We start from the raw sequence: 25015 nt of genomic DNA on the forward strand, positions 1-25015 counted from the left end.
TATATATATATATAAGCTGAGAATAAAAGCATGGTTCCATCATAGTGCAACCAAACACTAAATGCTTCTAAAATTTAGATGTGTGGCACCAACATTCAGCACAGACCTGCCCATAATCTGCCTCTGATTGGTTCTGACCCTAGTATTCTTCTTCACTGAATGCAGCTGACGGATAAAAATGGGCATTTGTACATGTGGGCGATCGTGGCTCAAGAGTTGGCAGTTTGTCTTGTAATCAGAAGGTTGCCGGTTTGCGCTCCGGCTCCGACAGTCTCGGTCATTGTGTCCTTGGGCAAGACACTTCACCCGTTGTCAGAGGGCCCAGTGGCGTCAGTGTCCGGCAGCCTCACCTCTGTCAGTGCGCCCCAGGGCAGCTGTGGCTACAATGTAGCTGCCATCACCAGTGTGTGAATGTGTGTGTGAGAATGGGTGGATGACTGAATGTAGTGTAAAGCGCTTTGGGGTCCATAGGGACTAAGTAAAGCGCTATCCAAATACAGGCCATTTACCATGTGAAACCGCACCCTGGGTTTCTCCTTAAGAGACATTGCAACCTTAAAAACATACTGGTTATTCAAAATAAAGAGAACTATTTGCTTTTTTTATCAAGAAAATGCTGTCACTGGCCCTGAAAGGCCTGGTCCGGACATCGTCTGCGGAAGTAACTATTCCGCCACCCGTCTCCCCTTGCCCTGACGAGATACCAAATCGTGACCCAGAATCCTCCATGGTGACAGCCTTATCTGACTCGGGGCCACAGCAAGATCCTTCCACATGCAAAAAGGCAGACACATAGGTGTTGTGCAAAGAATGCTTTGTCTAGCTTCCATGGCTGAGACATGATAAAAATCCAGAACAATGTGCTACACCACACTGCAAAAAACATTCCAGGAGTAACTTGAGGAATCGGACAAGGAGTCCAAGACACTGACCAAGCCAATCACATCATGGTCCCATCCTCCAGTGGAGAGGACCCAAGGGATCTGCTGTCAGTGACATGCATGCCCCAAAGGGTCAGAACTATTTTCAAGTAAAGTTTGAGCTTCTGTTGACACAAGGTTGGTCTCTTTATAGACAAACAATAAATCCAGGTCTAATTGTACAATTCTTTTCCAGGTAAGGCAAAAATGCTCTTTTCTAAATCTTTAGATTAAAAGTATGCAATAATCTCCTACAGAAGGCCGCATACTGCTGTCATAGGAAACCAGTATTGAGCTTTATTTGAGCAGTTCATGCATGCAGAGTAAAAGGTCTGTCTGAAGAAATTGTGAGTGACAGATATTGAGGAAAGAAGACAGTGTATTGATCTCTACTACAGTGGCTGAGGCTGAAGAGGAAAGGGAAAGAAAAAGGAACATGGCTGAATGAATAACCTGTGATAAAAACAATTCACAGCATATACCCTTTAATCTGAAGACTGCTCTATTTTCAAGAGTCCATTACATACAAGTTACAGTGGAAAATCTTTTTGAGTATGTCAGAGTAATTCACCATCACGGCATCCATCGGTGGGCTTAACTCATTTTTAAATAAAAATTTTATGAAATTCTATTGTATGACACAAAACTCATTAAATACAGCCCAAATAATACCACAAATATCTGCATGAATCGTGAGGGCTAAACAAACTGTTAATAACACTGTAATATTGTCTATGGCATCGAAGTTGCACTCTGAATGTAGTTAAACCACCCAAAGGTTAGAGCAGTTAGAAGAAAATGTGCAAAAAAATGCCAATTCACGTGCATAAAAAAAATATTGCAAGGAATCAGTCATAATTAGTAATAACACATCTGGACGTTTATACATGCTGTGCATACACTAAAGATAAATGCTATGAGATGAAAAGGGGTTAACAGAGCAGAGGGAAGGAAACAAGTGAGGTGGGGGTGGAGAGGGGGAGACTGTTTGCCATCTGACTTCGGACTAGATACAACTAGTGGAATGATAAATGTGTGTGTTTATGCGTGTTTGCATTTTGTGCACATGTGTAGGAGATGGGAGAGGGCAGGGTGAGGATACTGTTATTTTTCAGAGGACATGATGTCTCATTGCACATCACACACACACACGTGCACGCATACAGTCAGGCCAACACACACGCCGTGTGTCACTGCGCATTACTGTTGCTTTCTGTGGGCGCCGCGTCCAGACAATGACAGGCAAGCAGGAGCCACAGCATAATGAGAGAGAGCAGGGGCCTTCACTTATACACACACACACTTCCACGTGCACACACACACATGCAGAGGGCAGTCGGCTTCACTCCGTCCCCTAGCCTCTCAATTACCCAGCAGGCTTTTAGTGCCACTCTGCTCCACTACAGCAAATTACCCAGGGCCCTGTCTCACTTAGAGACCTGTGACTGTGTGTGAATGTGTGTGTGTGTGTATGTTGGAGGGTGTGGGTGCTTGACAGAGGTAGCGAAAAAGTGTGTGTGTGCGCGTGTGTGTACACCGTGTTAAAGCGAGTGGCTCTGAAACAGTGGCTGGAGCCCAGCAGAGGCATGTGAAAAGCTAATAAAAGTGTTTGAATGCAACTGCCATTAGGCTAATACCTCTCCACAAGTACGACACACATGCACACACATAAACGAGCACACACACACACACAGTAGGAGAGGGGAGAGGAGAGGCGACAGGGTCAGCTACCGTGCCCTCTCTTAGATCAAATGTAGCTCTCTGGCTGGCTGAGAGAGCTGGCTTTTATTGAATGAGATATTAAAGAGTTGTTAGCTGAAGAATACTGATACAAATGGCTACTGATGGCTGTTTAATTGCATCACAATTTGGTGTAACTTTTAGAAAATCTGCCCTCCCACCCACTCCAACTCTTGCTCACCACTCTGTGTTTGTGTAATTTATAACAGCGTCAAAATCTGCTACAATCTCTATCCACATGGAGCTACTGTTTCTACTGTAATTGATGCTTGACACTGTATTAAATCTTTACTTTCAAGCATCTCATTGTTCTTGACCAAAACTCCCTTTTATATGTGAACAGAACAAGCCAGAAATGTGAAGTCACAGAGATGAGAACATCGACCACTCATCGATCCGTCGACCCGCTGACATTTTGCTCACTGGGTAGTTTAAGGATAGAGACAGCGTCTGTACAACTCTGGACTCTTCACTCTGACCCAGTTACCTTACTTGAAGACATGTGGCCCATGAGTTCAGTTAGATGACTGACATATAAAAACAACATTGATGGAGAAAGGGCTCAAACATTAACTGTTGATCTGGTTTGTTGAACTTATGTGGGCAGATCAAGAGAAATGGACAGCAACTAACTGCTGTCAGCAGCAAAAGCGCAGCAGCGGGGTTTAGTGAAGTGAAGATTTCAGTGTGTATTGATTAATTTAACATGTTCTTTCATGTACTATTGTAAGATGACAGAAAAGAGAGTTAATACATTAATGTAAGTGATAAGAGTGGTGTTAAGCATGACTTTGGTTCCTTGAGCATTATGTGAGGATGTCAAATAAACTGAAGCTGACGCAAAGTGTGATAACTGCAGAGACTGAGAGAATAATCCTTGGACTATTCTGCTTCAGGAAGCATTGTGTTGTCTGAACTGTTAATTTCATCCAAGCCAGAGGTCTGAATCATCATGAGTTTTCTTCTTACCTTTCATCTTCTTCTTTTGCTGACAAAAGACAGTGTCCGTGACCTGCCAGGGTAAGGTTGTCAAGTCAAGTAGTCATGCCCACGTGTTTCTTTGATTTACAACAGTCAATCATTTCTTTGTAAAGACAGCAGGCTGGCTAAAGGTTGAAAACTGTTATAATGGTAAAATCGTACATAATTTTCTTAAGACACCTCAGTCTATTCATTGTCTGTTTTTTGAATGAATGGTGCATTAAATGCGAGCACTTTCAGAACATACTTGAACTTCTTTACACTACAAAAAAGTTTTGTTTGTTTAAAATTAAAAAGTTTTCATGCATTGGTCCAGTTCAGTTCTGATGAACTTGGTTATATGTATGTAGCTCTTGAAATAAAATGCCTAAAGTCCTTTATTTGATAGGCTATCCGGTTGTTCAGTCTGACGTCACTAGCCGTGTCTGGGTCTAAACTCCGCTGCAGGTCCATATATCAAACGATCACTATGGCATTACTGAGAGTTGAAAAACTGTCTAAAGTCTTTCATCTTTAATAAAATGATCAGCGTTCTGCTCTACCAGGTGTAACAATTGAGTTTAACATCCAGGCATCCATGAAAACGGAATTTATGACATTTAACGGAGTTAGAAGTTAGCAGGGAGTTAGCTCGCTAGCTTCTATCTAAATACAATATAGCATGTCCTGACTGCGGGGTTTTGGAAACAAATTAAAACGTACAGCTCTGTTATCACTTCCAACATAAATGAAGACAGAAAACTAAACAGCAGTGACGTTTGTAGGGTTACTGAAGTTGGGCTAGCTGGTATATAATGATGTGCTACGTGACCGCTAGCGACACAGCTATGTTAGCATAATATAAACAAGCTAACTTTTTTTCCACTCGATAAAAGTTAACGTGAGTGTTCTCGGTGGTCAGGAACAAATGTAATCGCATGGCAGGATGCTGTAAAAGGACCAAACTTCAGCCAGGAGAACAACTGAGATAATCCATCCACAATACGAGGTTAGTCATTCATATACTGCTGCATGGGCTGGGCTGTAGTTACATCCTAAGGTTTTAAAAACTGAGCTTAAATAAATGATTAGCGGTAATAAAAGCCGAGGGAGGTCAACAGTGATCACTGACTGTTTTAGGAGCTTTTTGAGATCAAATAGAAGAAAATACATAACATTAAACATGTTAACAACACAAAAGCCATATTAAACGCAGACTACTTTAGACCCGGAAGTAGGATTCGTCGCATCATCACTGAACAACCGGATAGGCTAATTGATAACTGCAACAACAATACGTCATTCAAGTGGAACAGCGAAGCGCAAGTACGAAAGACAAGGGGGTTGTCACATGATTCGGAAGGCATTGTGGGCATTGTAGGAATTCTGGGCTCAGCCAATCAGAGCCAGCGGATTTCGTTACACGGGCATTTTGCCGTAACACGGGCAGAAATATTGCCGTTAAGTGCCCCATTTAACGAAACTTGAATTTTTCGTTAAATGGGGTATTCGTAAGTCGGGGTTCCACTGTATTACGATTACCTAGAAATGTGTGGTAGTCTCAGTGTGATAACCTGGAATCTAGGACGGTGCAAAATGCAATATTGAATGTTTCGATTGATGATGATTACCTGAAATCCTAGGAAACGGAAAAAAAAAGTCAGTGTTTGCTAAATATAAATGTTAGAATTACGACTCTAACATGCTGTACAAGCAAAATGATGGTCTAAATCTTAAAATCTCTTAAAAACAATGTTAAAATAATGTTTCTGGTTATTGCAAAGAACCCACCACACAGGTTTTGGTTATTAGCATGGAATTAAATATCATCTGTTATCTTTTACTAGGATGTTACTACTACAATACTATTCTATTGCTAGCAGGTTGTATTATTATCTATATATTACTATACTATTATTGTTTAGTCTTGCCTCATAAGTATACATTTGTATCAATACTTATTTTCTGCCGTTATTACCCAATTAATAAATATAGAAGATCTTGATATTGCTTTGGTAACTGATAATCTTCCAGTCTTATATTATCAGTGTTTCTTTCTTATTACCCCACTATTACCATATTATTACCGAGCTGTAACAGAAATTGCTGCCAAAATTATCTCACAAAGTCAAAAATATTGCTCTCGCACACGTTCTTGAACAGAACAGACATTTTAACAGAATGAAACTAAATTTCACTTAACCTGACAACGGCATGACATGAAATCAAATAAAATCCACCTGCAGCACACATCTAATTGAGCAGATTGGTATCACATTGACTAAATTGCCAAGGAGATGATTTGTGCCAGAATAAGATAAAGATAAGTGAAATTGGTTAGAGTGAGTCACAGAAGGGGAACGATGTGTGTTTGTGTCTGTGAGACACTGTGTGTACACACGGTCTTTTTTTTCGTCTCTGCTCGCTTGTTAGCTGCGTTACCGTGTGTCTGGGTCCACATTAATGTTCACTCTACCAAAAACGTTCTCGCTTGTGTTTACTTGTGTTTGGACGTGCATGGATCTGTGCCTGTACTGTACATCCCTTAACTGGATCTGTTAATTAACCTAGAGCCCTGCCCTGGTGATATGGTGAGAGACAGCAACAGAGAGGCAGACTGGGAAAAAGAGAGAGGATCAAAGCGGGGGTCTGTGGCCAGGGGGCCCCCTCAGCGCTTAGATGAAATGCTGTGGCTACAAACTTTAAAGACTTCCTGCCATTAGCCTGGACCTTGTCCCCTCGCAGGCCTGGACCTCCTCTTGCTTCCCTACTCCCCCAAACAATGGCACAGAAAGAACAAGGGGGAAAGACAAAGCACAATGCTTATAATGACAGTTATAGAAGTGTAAAATATCTACAGTGAAAGATGAATAGGATTTTCACACACAGAGTACAATATAACTAGACAGAAAGGACAACTGATTCCTACATGTCCACACTATGACCTAAAAATAAAGCGCTCTCAAATCATTCAGAAGAAAATGATGTGTACATCTGAAAATACAGTTCATTATAGTTTTTCGATTACTTGATGATGAAGTTACAGCCATGGATGAAACAAATCTTTGTCTCCATGAGTGGGTTTTTAACTTAACTGCCTCTTTTTCATAACTACAGTAATACAACAGGACAAAATCACATTCAAAAGGCATTTCAGATCAAGACAAAGCACAAAGGTGGATTAACATAGGATTAATATTGATAATAGATAATATTGTGTTTAATTAGCATATTCATTCATTTTCTCTCACCCAAACTAAAACAATAATTTGACCATGTTTTCATACGAAATTGAGCTACTTTCCCTACAGTCCCAATAACACTGCGCAGCAAATGCCAAGTCTTGCTTTACCACCACACACAGGCGCAGCCCTTGTGTCAATGAGTGGCTGCAGCATATTCTCTCAATCGCATGGTAGCTTACATAGACATGAACGAGCTGTTCATGTGAACTAACTTTCAGAGTTTTCATTTTACATCTAAATATAGATGAAAAAAATCTTATGTGTGTAGTGATTTTGTCAGATCACAGCTTGGTTATGAAATAAGGATATTAACAGCACTTACCAGCACAGGATAATAATGTAGTTTTAATAGAAATGATAATAGAAGAATATGTAAATAAGAAGAGCTTTATTAGGAGTCTAGTTGTATTAAAGTATGCAGGAAAGCAGAGAACAGCAAAAAAGCAAAAAGATGGAAAGAGTTGAGGAGTACTCATACTATACTAGAGGATACGAAACGATACCACTACTATGGTAATTAGTTCAGAGCACCATTTCTAAGAGGCTTTTCCAATGAACGACGGTAGCACTGCAGGAACACGGATGGAGAAGGCTCACTCTTTAAGGATCAGACACGTTGTAGCCAACTTTGTGGAAAATACCAAAATATATATGATTCTGTCCCCATGACCCTTCTTGATAAGAGAGCAGCCAAAAGTAGCAATCACCCAGCACTAACAATGAGTGTGCACGTTCACATACTTTAGCCATATGTGACTTTGCACTTTTATTCTTGCGAAATCTAAGACCTCTCTCAGTCTTGTATGCGTGCTTTAATTCTTGGCTGTCTGAGAGCAAGCGCCTCCACCTGGGCTATATTAGAGAGAGGAAGTGTCTTTACTGTCCTTTTTCTAGGGCACACTCACAAAGACACACACACACACCATGGAGAGCCAGGGGCATGATCTGACCATCTCTCTGGGCGGCGGTGAGCATAGGAAGCTCACCAAGGGCTAACGAGGGAGGATCAAAGAGCGCATTACCATGCCTCCCCTCTTCCTCTCGCTCCGTCTCTCTCTGCCTCTTTTCCTCTCTCTGCCGTTCACAAGCAATAAGAGGCCCGCTGGCCGCCTGTCCTTGTGCTTGTTAGTCGGTGACAATAGGACGTGCCCTGAGCCAAAGGAAATGAATTATTTACCCCGCTCCCTCTTGTACTCTTGAAGAAAGAAAGGGGGGGGGGGAACCTTTTCTTGTTTTACCATTGAACTCACAGCCCTCATATTACACACACGCCTTGTTCTGCGGCCTCAGATGTTAAACGCTCAGAATAATCCTGTTTCCTGCTGTTGATGAAGATGTCTGTCCCCAGCTTTCCAACGCAGCATACACAACTGATTAAAAAAAAAGACACATACTCCAAGAGATATGCAGAGACCGGGTGTGTAGACAAGGTTATTTCAATACCAACACAAACACTCAATCACATCTTGACGCACATTTCTTTTACACTTGTTGAGCACAGGGCAGCTGAGGGTACTGAGAAACAACAAGGAAGATATGGTGAAGGTTGGAGGGGAGGGTGTTGTGGTTGGTGTGTGTGTGTCTTTGACTACACGGGTATGAGACTGTCACTGACAAGCATACGTCTGCTAATTAATCTGATTATGAAGAGACAATTAAATCCACGATGAGACTTCATATCCCATGACCCCCGGCAGTGCAGCGAGACCCTTACAAGCTAACACTGGCCTAACCAAAGAGCTGACAAGAGCTGACAATGGCTGACATGAGTGAATCTTTACAGCGTGTGTGTGTGTGTACTTGAAGCTACTTTCTGCACAGTACAATATGCCCTTGGTGAAGTGCTTTCATAATTATTTCATTTATTCCCACACGTACTCTCTCCCCACCTCTCTCACTTCTCCAATCACACTTTTTTCCTCATCATAATTCTTCATCACACCCCTTCCTCCTCCTCGTCTTCCTCTCCTCTCTTTTCTCATCTGTCCGCCCCTCCTTATTTTCTGTCTGTGCTTATCTTTCTTCCTGGCCCTGGCTCTGTTCTTACAAGCCATAATGACTGTCTTTGAAACAAGGGGGAGTAATGGTCACCTTGATAATGATGATGGTCGTGTTGGTGAAGCGGCAAGAGTGGCGGAGGCGGAGCTTAGCCTGTCAACACAGACTCACCTCACTTGCTCTCCTGTCCCAGCAACAGCGTACGAGCAGAAAACTAGTGAACAGTTAAACTGGAGATTGTTCTTTTCTTTTCTCTTATTTCCTTTTCTTCTTTCATTCCCCACTCCACCGTTAGATCAATACTGAGCAACTGGGGGCCCTTACAATGTGCTGCAGGCTACACTGGGGCTTATGTGGGCCCTAGACAATCCATCTCTATACACTTCTACTGGTGGGGGACATGAAAGCAGCTTCATTAGCTGCGCCAAAAGACTCATATATTTCTCACAGGGCATAAAAGGCCATTGTAAAAACGCCCTCTGTTCCCTTTCAAACATAAAACGTGTCAGACGGCACAAAAGGATTCCAGCCATCACAGAGAGCGAGGATCATTACCGAACAAGTCCGCAAAGGAAAAAGAAGCAGGCCGTGCAAAGTGAGCAGAGCGACGAGAGGAAATCATGATTAGAGAAAAAAAATGGATGGATGAAGAAAAACGGCCATGAAGAGAAGAATGTGATATGCCCACATAGCAGAATATTTCCAGATAGACCTTTATGCTTCAGGCAGCTCTGTGTCTTTTTTCTTTCTGACTTCCTGTGTGTACAAACCTTGAGTTAGGGAAGCATCTGCTCTAAAAGCTTCGTTCTAGAGTCCTTGGACAGATAATGACTGTATTGCTAGTCTATTATAAACCCCACAGGCCTTGCACACCGTTGTCACAGTCTCTCCCAAACAGCCTCCACAATGGAGGCGGCTTTCTGGATTTCAATAGTCCTGTTTCCCCCTTCACCATCCGGCACACATCTGCAGTTAAACTGACCTCACACATGACTGGCAAAGGAACTCAATTACTGGTAGGGTACTACGGTGAAAGCCATCTCAGTTTCACAATGGCCAAACTGGCATTGTTCAGGTAGCAGATCACTGCGCTTGTGGGGAGGTTGTCCATTATGAAATATAAATGGAATTCAGATGTTATGAGTTCTATGGGCAAGAAGAAAAAAGAAAATCGATGCTTTGGATGTCAGTGCTGAGACCCCTGACAAAGGAGACTGATTGAGATTGACCTCTGCCATAAGCGGTACAACAGACAATACTTTATCTCTTACACAAGCTCTTTATGCGATGAAACGCAGCCAGCAATGACCCCCTGATCTGCAGCATTGTCGCCCGGAATTCTTTTCAGCCTTTAAAGCACAAGCAAATGAGTGTGCAGCCATGACCAAAACTAATGCAGTGGCAGATATTTAGGTAGGAAAAAGAAGAAAGAAAGCAGATAAAGCAAGGTGGAATGAAAAGGTTCGGAAAATATGAAGAACAGTGTATAAATCTGCATTAAATTACTAGTGTTGGGTCATATGTGGCAGTAATCCAGGTGAGCACTTGGTTTTGTTCTTGCAAATCCACTGCTTTCACGAGGGCTTTGTGATTTTGAGTAGATGTAAAGAAGAGCATTAAACACACTGAAATGAATACACACATCTATCAAATTATTTCAAGGCAGTCTTCCGAGTTGAAAATGACAGATTTAGTGATATTTTTTCTTTAGCATCAAAACGAATGCGACTTCAAAATACAAAGTTCTTATTTAACGGTCTTTTAGAAAAAAAATGTGAGAAAAACGCCTGACTGGTGTGATAAAAGAAGCATTTGAGACAGTAAAATTTGCATGCCTACTCTGTCGCTTTGTGCTTCAATTCAGACAGATGTAACTGCAAAACCTCATCTCTGACTGACCTATTTAGAAATTACTGCCCTGATAACACAACAAAAACAACACTTTGAAATGGGGTGAATGTGTGTAATGAAATAAGTTCCCATATTTGTACCGGAGCAGATCAACTTGTCTGCGTGGCTTAAAAGTCTCCTTACATTATTAAGCTACACTGCAGTGATTTGTTTTCAAGTACAACAAGGCTTGCTGTGCCTTAACCACCCGTGTTGAGCTAAGGATGTGTGCGAATATATGTGTGTGTGTGCACGCACGTGTGCGCAGGATGGGAAGAGGAGGGGGGGATTGGAAGGGACACCAGCGATCACAGCAGACGTGTTCAAGATGGAAAAGCCACTGGTGACCTGCGTAGGAAAGACTACAGTATTAGTCCAACAGCAGAGATTACATGGTACTTACAGGAGGTCAGGCTCCAGAGAGCGCACCGGGGGAGGGAAACAGGAGGGGTGAGGAAGGAGGGGGGGGGTGACAAGAGAAGATAGCGGAACTGCTTCAGTACGTCTTCACAGCTTTTCTATTAGTAGGACTCTACGTGCGTTTGCTAAAGCGAGCGCACACTAGTTCTGCTTGTTATCATGACCCATCAGATTTGCCTAGAAACGGAGCTACAGTCAGTGTTACTTCCCAAAATCAAAAGCCTCTTTATTTAAAGTTATTCACTCTGACCTGAGCACCAGAAAAAACAACTTTTTTTTCCATGTGCAGCTTTGTAAGATTTTATTCGACATATACCACTAATTTTTAAGAAGAAAGTTACTCAGTGCATGCAAATTCTAGTTTGTAGTTACAAGTATTCAGTGAAATTACACTGTGTTAAAGAGTAAAACTTGTATAAATGTGTATAGATCTTTCCCTGTTAATTCATTTTCTCCACACCGTTTCTTCACATATGATCATTTTGGTCATAAATAAGAATTCAGACCTAATGTGAGGTTCTTCTTACTGTAATTTATCACGTTCGTGTTTTACATTACTTGACTTTTTTTCAAATTTATTTCAACTATGATACAAGCAGCGTGAAGAAATTTGTTGTGACCGAAATGTTATTAGAGAATAAGTGATTCTCTCTACAAATAATTTTTAAGTGTTGCATCTATGTGAGTGTTTTACTATCTGCTTCATGCTTTAGGGAAAAGAAATGCAGAAAGGATTACGATTAAATTAGAATCTGTGTGAATCTAATAATACATCTTACTACTGACACTATAATGGAACTATTTCTCAGGCTATTTATAATGGAAATGGGCCCGATTGAAATGACATTTATCTCCGAAATCATCATTGACTTTAATGTTTTGATTTTGATTGTGATAAATGCTGTCAGTTAGACTGTTAACCGAGAAGAAGTCACCAAGAGTGCAGGGGTATTTTGGGGTTAATAAACAGGTGATGCTCATGAATCGTCTCCTGATTTCACCCCTTTTTTAAAATCTTTTTTCCTCTTAGGTTTTATTAATATGCTCAGGTGTCTCAAGTTTGCTGTTTTGCTTTGTTTGTACTATCGTTTGACCTTGGCAAGCTCGTGTAGCCATGGGCACCTTGCCAGAGACCCTACTAATAAGGTGGTTATTGCGAGGCTGCTCTTTTCCTCTGCACAGGTAAAGTGACTGAAGTGGGCGCACAAGTGAAACTTGTGGAAATACAGTGATCCGGTTTGGATCAGCAGTGGATCAGTTTGCTGTATTTATTAAAAATACAGCAAACTAAAAAAAAGCCTTTTAGTTTAATGAGTTCCGTATCCAGTCGCTGGGGTGAAAAAGAAATGTTGGGGGCAGATCTCATACTTCCTGATGGCACATCAGTTCACTCTGCTGCACCGCTTGCACTGTTTTCTGAAGTGTCACTGCTAGTTATTTGTTTGGTGTGTGCATGTTTTTTCATTAATGGGGATTGTGTGTAGCAGAGTTACAAGGCCATGTGATGGAGGAGAGAAGAAGAAAACTAAATAAAACAACATGCTGTAAAACATGTCCAGCAGCAGCCTTGACGATGAGAAATTGCATTCCAACCATCTAAAAATGCCCCTCAGTTTTTCTGATTTTGTCACACTAATGTGTGGTCATGTGCCTGTTTCCAATACACTTCAACACACAAATTGTAAAGACTTCAGAGCATGTCATTCATATGATAATCTGTTGTAAGAGGCAACGTTAGTACATTACATTTGTACCAGTTAATCTGACAAGGCCATAACAAGAATTATATAAAGTTCAGTTCGATCTTAAATCCACTGTTGGGGTACTTAAGCACATTAAGAGTAGTCTGACCAGTATGAATGCAGACTGCAGTCTATGTAAAGTGAGTCCAAGTGTATCTGAATAATATGTTCAAAGTGCAGGGAGGCACAGTTGATGGAGATAACTTATCTCTCCCAGTCGGCAAGGGAAAACTTCTGTCACTTGGCTGGAGCATATGATTGCAGGTATATGCAGATTCTATCGGTGAGTCATGAGTATGGAAGCTTATCTGGAGTTTGCAGGAGGCAGCTCTCCTACAGTGGGATCCACAAACACCTGTTGAAAAGGCGAACAGGAGCTGCTGAACTCCGCACGATAAGAGGCAGTGGTTAACGCACCAGTCGGACTGAAAAGTCCAATGTTGACGGTAAAAACAAATGGGAGGAGAAAAAAAACAAAAACAGAAGTTGTCATCTAAAATGTGTTTCTTTGCTCTGAGAAAACACACAGAGCCCGGGCACAAGCAGAAATTTGATACACTCACGCGGTGCCGTTCTTCTTCTTTTTTTTGTCTGTTTTAACAGGGGTGAAATGTTGAAATCCAGACTGGCTACGTTGAATCTTTGTGAAGATTAGCAAGCGGAAAGCACATGTGCTCTGAGGGAGGTTCACCGCAATAATTACCGAGCGCTCCCGGTTGCATCTGCCTCATGCTAACTGGTGGCAGGCCAACCAACAACATGCACTGAAAACAACAGTCCCTCTCTGCTGGCACTGCTGCCGCTCGCTAACTGCTTTCCCCCCCCTTTTTTTTTAATCTCTCTGTGTCCCTCAGCCTTTTTCTCTCCCCCTCTCTGGCCCCATCTGTCTCTCTTCCTCTTTCATCTCTTCATCTTCTGCAACTTTATCACATTTCCCTTTTTTTCTTTCTTTTTGCTCCTGAGCGTTCCTTTTCTCCCCTCCTACTCTTGTTCCCACTCCTCCTCTTCCATTCTCTCATTCCTCTCTGCACCCAAGGCCATGTGGTCCAGGCGAGGTAGCAGGGTGACAGAAGCCGGACCCTTTGGTGTTGCAAGTTTCTTATCTCACTTACGAGGTGACGCTGTGCATGTGTTTGAGTGTTTGTGTGTCTCTGTGCCGTGTGTGGTTTGTGAGAGCAGGGCACTGTTCTCGAGGGCAAAGCGAGGTGTGAGAGGATGATGCACTTGATACACTGTGAGGAAGAAGCGAGGGAAGTGGAGAGAGAGACTTCCAGAGGGTGGGTGGGAGGTAGGAAGGTGGAGGCCAGGACTGAGATGCTTGCTCCGAGTACGCCTCCTACTGGACCTCGATTTAGTCATCAAAGAGCCATGAGATGACTTAGTGTTTAACCAGGAGAATCTCCTTACACATAAAACAAGACTGGAATTCTTGAAATCATTTTCCAGACTTTATACAACCTCGTTATATTGTGCAACGAATTCATGTTGCCAGTGTTTATTACCTGTCAATAATGACATTTAAATAAAACTGAGATGGGTAAAAGAAAAAAAAACGAAAAAAAAGAAAAAAGGGCCATTATTTAGCTATTAGCTATTTTGACATAATGAAAGCTAGATGAATGTCCTGTTAAACTTGGGAGCTACACTTTCAATAGGTTTAAAAAATAAAATCAGTGTACCCTCTCTTAAAACTATTGAGTTTTATGAATACCAAAAAGATGTCTGTGAAGGTTCTCAGTCATCCAGGTCATTGTAGTCAAAGGGGCTTGCAAAGAAAAGCGTCTGGACCTGAAGGAGCCTGAAGTTAAAAAGAAGGAAGACACACATGTAAAGGAAGCACTCAAAACATGCGGTTATCCTAATTGGGCGTTCATAAAGTCAGCAAAGAGGCACAGAAAAGAAGATCAGACACCAGCGAGGGAGGATAAGAAGGACAGACGCAACAACATTGTCATCCCCTATGTAGCCGGTGTATCAGAAAACCTCAGGAGAGTTTTCTCCAAGCATGACATCCCGGTGCATTTCAGACCCAGCAACACGCTCAGACAAAAACTGGTTCACCCGAAAGACAAAACTCCAAAACACAAACTTGACAATGTGGTGTATGCTGTACAGTGCAGCGAGGAATGCCCAGACCTCTACATTGGAGAGACCAAACAGCCACTTTACAAGCGCATGGCACAACATAGAAGAGCCACCTCCACAGGACAAGACTCAGCAGTCCATCTGCATCTTAAGGATAAAGGACACTCTTTTGAGGATGCCAATGTTCACATTTTGGACAGAGAGGACAGATGGTTTGAAAGAGGATTGAAAGAAGCCATCTATGTCCACTGTGAGCGACCATCTTTGAACAGAGGCGGTGGTTTACGACACCAACTCTCTGCCATCTATAATCCAGTTTTGAGTTCCCTCCTCAGACGCCTTAACGCCCACTCACATCCTGGGCCATCTGACCTCAGGAAATCACACGATAAGGTGGGGCCAGGTTTCACAATGAGCTCACCCAAAACCCTGGCTGATTGGGACCCACACCCAGTTTCACACCTTGGCTCAGGTGATTAGAGGATCATCAGGGGGTCCTTGTGTCCCTCTGTGGGGGGATACTTCCACTGGGTTTAAATCTGGGACTCTCCACCATTTGACCTTAGAACTGAAGAAGCTTCTCAGATGAGAGATGAAACGTCTTCAAGCAATACGAAAAAGACTACAGTAAAATTGTATACTGTTGACTTGTTGTTGACATTTGTAGAGGAATTTAACGTTGCAACTTGGAATGGTGGTTGTAAGCATTTGATAGGATATATATTAAGTTTACATTAAGCCATTTATTAGAACCAGACCACTATAATACGGGTGGGTTTCAATTATTGATTTTCTGATTGAAATCGATTTTAGCTTGAATAACGCGATATGGATTCATTAAATCCTGAACTGATTTTTAAATATAAATGTTTTTTGTCAGAAACGCCAGAATGTCAGGTTAAAGCTTTCATTTCAACAACCACCAAACAGCTAAACCAGCCAATGAGAGCAGATAAGCGAATTCCACACAAAGACATAAACACAAAGCGCGGAACAGACGCATCAGAATCTGTGGGGTGTTGGCTTTCTCACCCGATAGCATGTACACGTACACGCTTTCGGGGCTGAACGCCGACATCTCACAGATTCTGATGCTGCGGGTTTTGTCGCTCTCCAACCAAAATTCACTAAACTAGCAGCAAAAGAAGATCAAAACTACACGTCACATGTGATAAATATTGTTATTAATTCCCATTTGCTGTTTTGATTCCACCACAATAAAAATCACACTTCTTGCATCTGTCCCTCTCTCTAAGGGTACTTCAAGAACAGTTTCCCCAATCTCAAATCTGTTTTCTGCATTATTCGCTTGCTTATCTTGCACCAGTCTACCGTTGTGCAGAACGTTGTCGGGTAGGGCTGCCACAAACAATTATTTTGATAGTCGACTAGTCACCGATTACTTTTTGCGATTAGTCGACTAATCAGATCATGCATCCATTAGACGTAAAACGTACAGCTTATTGCACCAGCAGCATCTGCTCTTATTTAACTATCATTAGCTTACAGCTTGAAGTGTTTAAGGTATGTGCTAACTAAAAATAAAGACAAGATGATAGTTTATTAAATTTTAATGAAATTTGCAGATTGTTTCGGTGAAGTTTAATAAACTCCTTGCTATCTAAAATACCGGTACACCGGAGTAAATTCTCCAGCATCTCACACTTCTGATAATCAGCTGTCTGCTTGACGTTTATTCAGCTGTGTAAAAACTATAACTTTAATCTCAGCCAAACAGATTTACTCAGGAACAAATAAAATACTAAAAAAAAGCCAAACAATAAAATTTTTAAGTTATCTAAGTGACTTATGTATGTTTAACCTGAGTAGCGAAAGACGGCGGTGGGTTTGAAAACGATTTGCCGGGAGTCCGGTGTTCTCACGGCTCTAGTTAGCCTAGCCCCCGGCTAGCTATCGAGCTAGTGGGTAACAGACGTTTCCAAAAACGTCGGAGCACTTTTGAAAATATGTGGTGTCTTGATAAACTGAACAGATGTTTGAGGTTTACACAGCTACATGCTCGCCTGAACATATGTTAAACGTTTATTTTGTGACCCAGAAAGAATAATAAGAGTAATATTAAAACTAACTAGCTGCCGCCATTGTTGACAACTGAGCTGGGCTGCGCTATCAATCCTGGGACACAGCTTCTTCTTCTTCGGGGTTTAACGGCAGCTGGCATCCTTGTACATGCAGTGCTGCCATCTTCTGTTTCAGTTCGTTATTACACTCTTAAATCCTACTACTCATTGATGCGTCTTTTGTGATCTTACAAAGCTTCAAACGACGCGTCGACTATTAAATCAGTCGTCGACGATTTTGATAGTCGACGTAATCGTGACTAGTCGACTAATCGTGGCAGCCCTACTGTCGGCATTTGGTTTTTTTGGGTTTTTTTCCAAAATGACTTCCGACAAGAAAGCCTCATTTCTGCCGTTCAATACCAAAGACATTTAAACTTTTTAAAATTATGCCAAAATAGCTGTGTCTCTAATAAAACCTCTGCAACTTTGCTCTCCTGTCACTTCTTTGCATTTTTAATTTTCTTTTGTCAGTCATTATAAATGCAGATGTAAGTTACTTATTTCTTGATATTTCCATTTTATATTTAGAGTACAACAACGAAGTTGTACAACAACTTTGTAAAACTAATTACCTATCAATCAGACCCACCTTTATGGAATGTTTTCAAATGATTGCCACATGTCCTTCTTTTCTGCAAAACAAAGCTTTTTATGTTCGGGTCTACTGGTTTAGAACATCTATAAACACTTACCTTCACATGTAGTTGGACAGTCAGTTTGTTTTGAGCGTAATGACACCTTAAAGCACTTAAATGTTTTTCTCCAATCTGAACTACCATTTAACTGGCCATTTTTGTTGATGATATTTTCTTCAAAACACTCAACACAAAGTAGATGTATGTGAAAACACTGGTCTTACATTGTGAACAAGGACAAGCTGCTGTAACGTACCAGTGCTAAATTTTGTCACTGGGTTTATAGGTGAAACTACCACAAACGCAGTTTCGAGTAGTTTGGCTGGTGTTTGTCTGCCTGGATCTTTCTGAGCCACATCCATGGTCTCAAGGATCGACAATGGTCACAGTGACTATCAAAGATTTGCTAATCAAGACTATATGTAGCTTGTTTTATTTTAAGTCAATTTTAATATAAAATCTAATATAATCTAATAAATGCCACACTGTAACATCACACACATAATTACTGCTCTGTTTTCTTTGAAAGAAAACAAGGGAAGGGATGAAAGGTGTTTCTGGTTATATTTTTAAATTAAAGCTTAGTGTAACTATGCATTTGTAGAGATGCACAAACTTTGCTGTTGGGTGAAATACTGAGTGGGAAGAGTACGGTGCAGACTGGAGGAGAAATAGGTGAGAGACGATGTATCACATAATGAAAATTTTTACACAGTGAGTACAAGGAGAAGCATGGCTTATGGATAAACTTTGTCAAAACATTAGTGCTGCAAGCGTAAAAGACATGCTAGCAAAACTTTATAGATGTGTACAACTGACTTCTTATGTTCACAGCTCTCATTTTTCGTAATGTTTTATCTATTTGAAACCCACTTTGACCAGGAAAGTTGTTAGCAACGGCAAGTTGTTACACTTTATTTACTCTTGCACTTGATTCATGTTGCACAATGTACCCACAGACGGGGCCCATATATGCAAATCGGTATGCAGGAGGAAAAAAGGACAGAAAAAAAAGGCACAAATGAGAGTTTATTTCACCAAAATTATTATAACACTGGTTAAACCGTGAATCACAGTTCATTTTGTTTGTAGACAGCAAGAACTGGTTTAACCTACCATTATCAGTGAACGTAAAAAGAAGGAAATCAGCTAAAGAGGTAGAACAGTCTGGTTCTTAAATTCTTTTGTCTAATTAGTTTGTATAAATACGTGTTATACACTATAGAGGTCCCACCGTTTAATCTCTGAATTCAGGTATTTTCAGTCCCATTGTCACAGGTGTATAAAATCAAGCATGCAGTCTGCCAAGACAAACATTTGTGACAGAATGAGTCGTTCTAAAGAGTTCTGTGAATTCAAGCATGCCACTGTAACAGGATGCCATCATTCCAACAAGTGAGCTGTTAAACTTTCTTCCCTCCTAGATATTCCCTGACCAACTCTGAGTGTCAATTTTACAGAGTGGAAGTCTTTAGGAACCACAGAAACTCAACCATGAGCAGTGTCAGTCAGTGTTAAGGTGTGTTGGGATTAGATCATTTGCAGTGCCTCAATAATGCTATGCTTTTTATTAATAAGTGTTATAAAGTTATATAGTGTAGTATTAAGTGGACACAGCCCTAAAAAAATAAAGGCATTAGACCATGTGTCCTTGGGGAGTAGAAAGCTGCAGTCTCTCGCTCATGCTTGCTGGGAAAATGTAGATAAGAGGGGACCATCTCTAGTGGAAAGTTACTGAGACCCTGTTGTTTAGACTAGAATGAGAGAGCTTCCGTAATAAAACTGTTAGGGGCGCATCACCATTTTCAGATCCGCGGCAACGTGTCAAGCAGGACGCATCTCCCTTCTAGAAGTAATGTGAAAGAGAAATAAAGTGTTAAATGGTCTACGGAGCAGTGTTTTGTCCTCCATCGGATGCCTCTGAGGAATCAAAAGAACTCGGTGAGGTGTTGATATTTACAGGTGCATAGTGAGTAAAAGTCTTCAACGATCTACTCACTCAATAACAAAACCTCCTCCAAGACATGACTTTCCATGGCTGATCAGCACTTGTCGGTATAATGTGTAAATTTAAAAATTCCCGCTGCTTAGGATTGGTAGGTCCACGCTTGCACCTGTCCATGAAAGCAGGGCATTTATTGTTTTTACGTTGTGAATGCATGCCACAGAAATACCCAGACCACAAAGGTGGATTCGAGCACACTGTCTGCTGTTTGTCTGTGGACAGATTTTGTCACTACCGTGGCATCACATCCATGCAGAATACAGTCAAGAAACTTTACCCAACATCAAACTGAAGCCCAAATTCAATGTTAGTTCTCACACACACACACGGAAAAGCGTTGTATTAAAACTGAATATTTATTTGGATTTCAAATCTACCGTCGCTAGTGCAGGCATGGCTTGAGAGTGCATAGCAACCTTTCATATATATATATATATATATAGATATGTATAAACACCCAGCACGCCCCTGCGGGCGGTTTATCCTTCAAGCTCGGGTCCTCTACCAGAGGCCTGGGAGCTTGAGGGTCCTGCGCAGTATCTTAGCTGTTCCCAGGACTGCGCTCTTCTGGACAGAGATCTCCGATGTTGTTCCCGGGATCTGCTGGAGCCACTCGCCTAGCTTGGGAGTCACCGCACCTAGTGCTCCGATTACCACGGGGACCACCGTTACCTTCACCCTCCACATCCTCTCGAGCTCTTCTCTGAGCCCTTGGTATTTCTCCAGCTTCTCGTGTTCCTTCTTCCTGATATTGCTGTCATTCGGAACCGCTACATCGATCACTACGGCCGTCTTCTTCTGTTTGTCTACCACCACTATGTCCGGTTGGTTAGCCACCACCATTTTGTCCGTCTGTATCTGGAAGTCCCACAGGATCTTAGCTCGGTCATTCTCCACCACCCTTGGGGGCATCTCCCATTTTGACCTCGGGACTTCCAGGTTATACTCGGCACAGATGTTCCTGTACACTATGCCGGCCACTTGGTTATGGCGTTCCATGTATGCCTTGCCTGCTAGCATCTTGCACCCTGCTGTTATGTGCTGGATTGTCTCTGGGGCATCTTTACACAGCCTGCACCTGGGGTCTTGCCTGGTGTGATAGACCCCAGCCTCTATGGATCTTGTACTCAGAGCTTGTTCTTGTGCTGCCATGATTAGTGCCTCTGTGCTGTCTTTCAGTCCAGCTTTGTCCAGCCACTGGTAGGATTTCTGGATATCAGCCACCTCCTCTATCTGCCGGTGGTACATACCGTGCAGGGGCCTGTCCTTCCATGATGGTTCCTCATCTCCCTCCTCTTTCTTGGGTTTCTGCTGCCTGAGGTATTCACTGAGCACTCGGTCAGTTGGGGCCATCTTCCCAATGTATTCTTGGATGTTCGTTGTCTCATCCTGGACTGTGGTGCTGACACTCACCAGTCCCCGGCCCCCTTCCTTCCGCTTAGCGTACAGCCTCAGGGTGCTGGACTTGGGGTGAAACCCTCCATGCATGGTAAGGAGCTTTCTTGTCTTTATGTCAGTGGCTTCTATCTCCTCCTTTGGCCAGCCTATTACCCCAGCAGGGTACCTGATCACGGGCAGGGCGTACGTGTTGATGGCCCGGATCTTGTTCTTACCATTCAGCTGACTCCTCAGGACTTGCCTGACCCTCTGCAGGTACTTGGTGGTTGCAGCCTTTCTAGCGGCCTCTTCATGGTTCCCATTTGCCTGCGGGATCCCCAGGTACTTGTAACTGTCCTCTATGTCTGCAATGTTGCCTTCTGGTAGTTCAATCCCCTCAGTTCTGACTACCTTCCCTCTCTTTGTTACCATCCGACTACACTTCTCCAGTCCGAACGACATTCCAATGTCATTGCTGTATAGCCTGGTAGTGTGGATCAGTGAATCGATGTCTCGTTCACTCTTGGCATACAGCTTGATGTCATCCATGTACAGGAGGTGGCTGACAACTGCTTCATTCCGTAGTCGGTATCCGTAGCCAGTCTTGTTAATGATCTCACTGAGGGGGTTCAGGCCTATGCAGAACAGCAGTGGGGACAGAGCATCTCCTTGGTAGATCCCGCACTTGATGGTGACTTGTGCTATGGGCTTGGAGTTGGCCTCTAGTGTTGTACGCCACATCCCCATTGAGTTCCTGATGAAGGCTCTTAGGGTCCCATTGATCTTGTACAATTCTAGGCATTCCAGTATCCAGCTGTGGGGCATTGAGTCATAGGCCTTCTTGTAATCAATGTATATATATATATATATATATATATATATATATATATAAAAAGAGAGAAATAAAAAGTCTCCACAGTATAGATTCTCTTGTTGAATATACGTGCGTTAAGAGGCAGAGGTCTTTAGCTGCCTCTGCCTCTCTTCAGCCTTTAGCTGACAGACAGAGCAGAATGGCTTGACTCTTGGATTGGAGCCCTTTTGTGTGTGGCACAGACGCCGAGCAGACATTGCACAGCCGTTGCGTGGACGTGGAGGCCTCGGGTCGCCGCTACACTGTTATTAAAAACAGTGTGATAGCATGTGGGCTGTTCCCTCTCCTCTCCCTGTTTCTTCTCTCTCTTTTCTCTCCTTCAGCACGATCTATCCCTCCTCTCCTGCCCTTCTTTTCAGTAATAGAACTACTGCGTTCTGCATATCTTGTTTATATGTATTTCCCAGCTTGAGGCATTGAGGCAGCTTTCACACTGAAGATCTGCAAACTGTATTTTACAAGAGCAGTCTCTGAAGCCCTCTATTCCTCAACCATACATTTCGTACACTGTTTATCTAATGGGCATCTTCTATCATCTGTTTTTCTACTTCTCGTAAACTTCCTCGACTCTCCTCAAGAAGAAAAAAATTACAGCCTTGTTGCGAATCGTCAGCTGACTTGAGCACCATCCTAGCACGCATCCCCAATTTGTAGACAAGTGCTTTTCAAAGCTGCTTTTTTGCAGGGCCTTGAATAAGATGGCGACTGTTCTCAAGGTTTTCAAGTAAACCGTGGGGAGAAAAACACATACTGTCATTCAGCACGATGAGGTGAAATGGTAAGTATTTGGAACCAAAGGCTTTTTTCTGACCGTCGGCCTGCTCTTTGAAGTAAACAGTGTTTTTAAAAAAAAGAAAAAAAAGTCTGTTTTGGCCTTTTGAAATTGTCAGTGATTTTTTTAAGCAGGTTGTACTCTTCATCCAGCATTAAAAATACACTTCCATACTCACATGCACACAAACACAAATACAAAGAATAGATTAGAAACATCATTAAATACAATAATGATGACCTTTTCTCACTATTTCCGAAGTCTTTTACTGTGTTGCACCTCGGAAACAACAGACAGAGCCATAAACTATCTGAGATGTGATGGCTTATTTTAACAGAGGCAAAAATCCTCATTTCACTCTCATTTCCCTGTTCACTTTCCCTTGTGAGTGCTGTAAAATGGGTTCTATTACAATACCTATCACAAGCCCCTTTTTAAAAAGTGGATACAGATTCATGCGCGCAGGTATTCAGGAGGCAAAGCATTCACATTACAAAGACTTGAGAGAAACGTGTGCGTTCAGGCGGAACGACTCATATGCATTGGCAAATTGCATGCAAAAAGTTAGCCTTAAAGATCTGGTCTTCAAACCAAACATGGGATAAAAGAACATCAGGAGAAAAAAAAAACCACACGCTGGCAGAGCAGTGCAGCCAAGCAAATGCTGTCAGTTCAACGTTTAGTCTGCCAGTTATCCATTCTTTCAAGCCCCTCTCAGGTGATTTGTAGAAAACCATGTAACATAATGCATGAGGTCAATGTTTTCTTAACAGCTATATTTTGATAACCGCTCTGTTAATTAAAGAAGGCGTGTCCTTCATGTAACTATAGGAACTCCAACATAAACGCTTAAGTAGTAATTATTAAATGGGGCACAGGGTTGAAAAAAATAAATAAAAAACTAAATAAAAATAAATTCTCTGCAACAGTATTGATACCAACTGTACTGTATTTGCTTCCTTCTGTTGTCACAACTTCACACAGCACCGGTGCAGACACGAAGGCACACAGCCCCTCCCCTCACTGAACAACACTTAAGGAATCATTTAAAAGGTCAATAAACCTCCCATTTCAAAGACAGTCAAGTATTAAACAGTTATCATAAATGTGAACCTGTCTGCACAAACGTTAATGTTAGCCACGTAACTATTAGCAATTATGCAATAGCCACAAAACCCTGCCTTGGGGGGGGGTCACCAGGTAACTCTGGTCCCAAGTCTGGATAACTAGGAGACTTATCAGAGTCAGAGACATTTACTGATTAGAAAAATGTTAAGTTATGAGATTTCAGATGATGTTCAAAGACATCAAGCACTCCGTTTTAATCATACTGACATCATCGGTCAGACAGAGTTGAGCCATTTTCACACATGCAATGTACCTTTGAAATTTTCTCCCAGCAAAACTGTCTGTATCAACACAAGTGATGTGTCAGAATGGGCATTAAATAGTCTTTAATGAAGCTCCTTAAACCTAATGGATGAACCTGCTAGCTCTCAAGTACAAATGTAATTGCTAAACTACGCCCATGTGAGAGAAGCACAGGTAAAATTCAATACTCTTTTCTGGCATCGTTGTATTATACTCAATTGTATATAGCATTTGTATTCTATTTTATTCTTTTGTATATAGTATTTTATTTTATTCTATTCTATTGTGCACAGTATCTTATCCCAGTGTTTTTCGAATTTTTCTATGTAGCTTTGCACCGTCCACTTTCTGCTGTAACAAAACAAATTTCCCACGTGTGGAAAGGTTATCATATCTTATCTTATCTTATCTTAATTACACGCTGAGTTTTGCAGCCTCTTGTAGCATATACTCATGTGGCACAAACTGAGTTGCACTGGAGGTAGAATATTTTCTGGAGTGTCCTACATTTAAAAAACAAAACAAGCAACAACAACAACAAAAAATCTTCAGATTATGTTGAGACATTCTCCAGCTTAGAGGTGGAGTCAGTCCAAGCCTCGATCTGTAAGTATGCAGAGGTGAGAGAATTCTTCTTGTAGTCCCATCATTCCTTTACTTTTATGTGGTCAACCAAGCACAACACTGTACAGAAGTCAGGTAGTTCAGCAGTCAGCTAATCAGTCAGTCTGTGAATACAGAAACAGGTGGGATCGAGTCCGAAGATCTACAAAATGTCCATCCACGGCTAACCTCATTACAGGTTTGAGAGGAGCATTTATACCCCACTCCAGCCATTCCACCACCCAATTTGAGCCCACTATCTTTTTGTTCTGTTTTGTGGTACTTGTTCATCCT

General features: G+C 41.9%; 1 protein-coding gene across 2 annotated transcripts in view; it reads right to left on the reverse strand.

Moving 5' to 3' along the window:
• sox5 (SRY-box transcription factor 5) overlaps positions 1–25015 on the reverse strand; it is a 279804-nt gene that overhangs the window by 190535 nt on the left and 64254 nt on the right. The window lies entirely within an intron of this gene.

Source organism: Haplochromis burtoni, unplaced genomic scaffold (assembly GCF_018398535.1).
Source record: "Haplochromis burtoni strain Fernald_Lab_line unplaced genomic scaffold, NCSU_Asbu1 Contig_14, whole genome shotgun sequence".
In the NCBI taxonomy this organism is placed as follows: Eukaryota; Metazoa; Chordata; class Actinopteri; order Cichliformes; family Cichlidae; genus Haplochromis; species Haplochromis burtoni.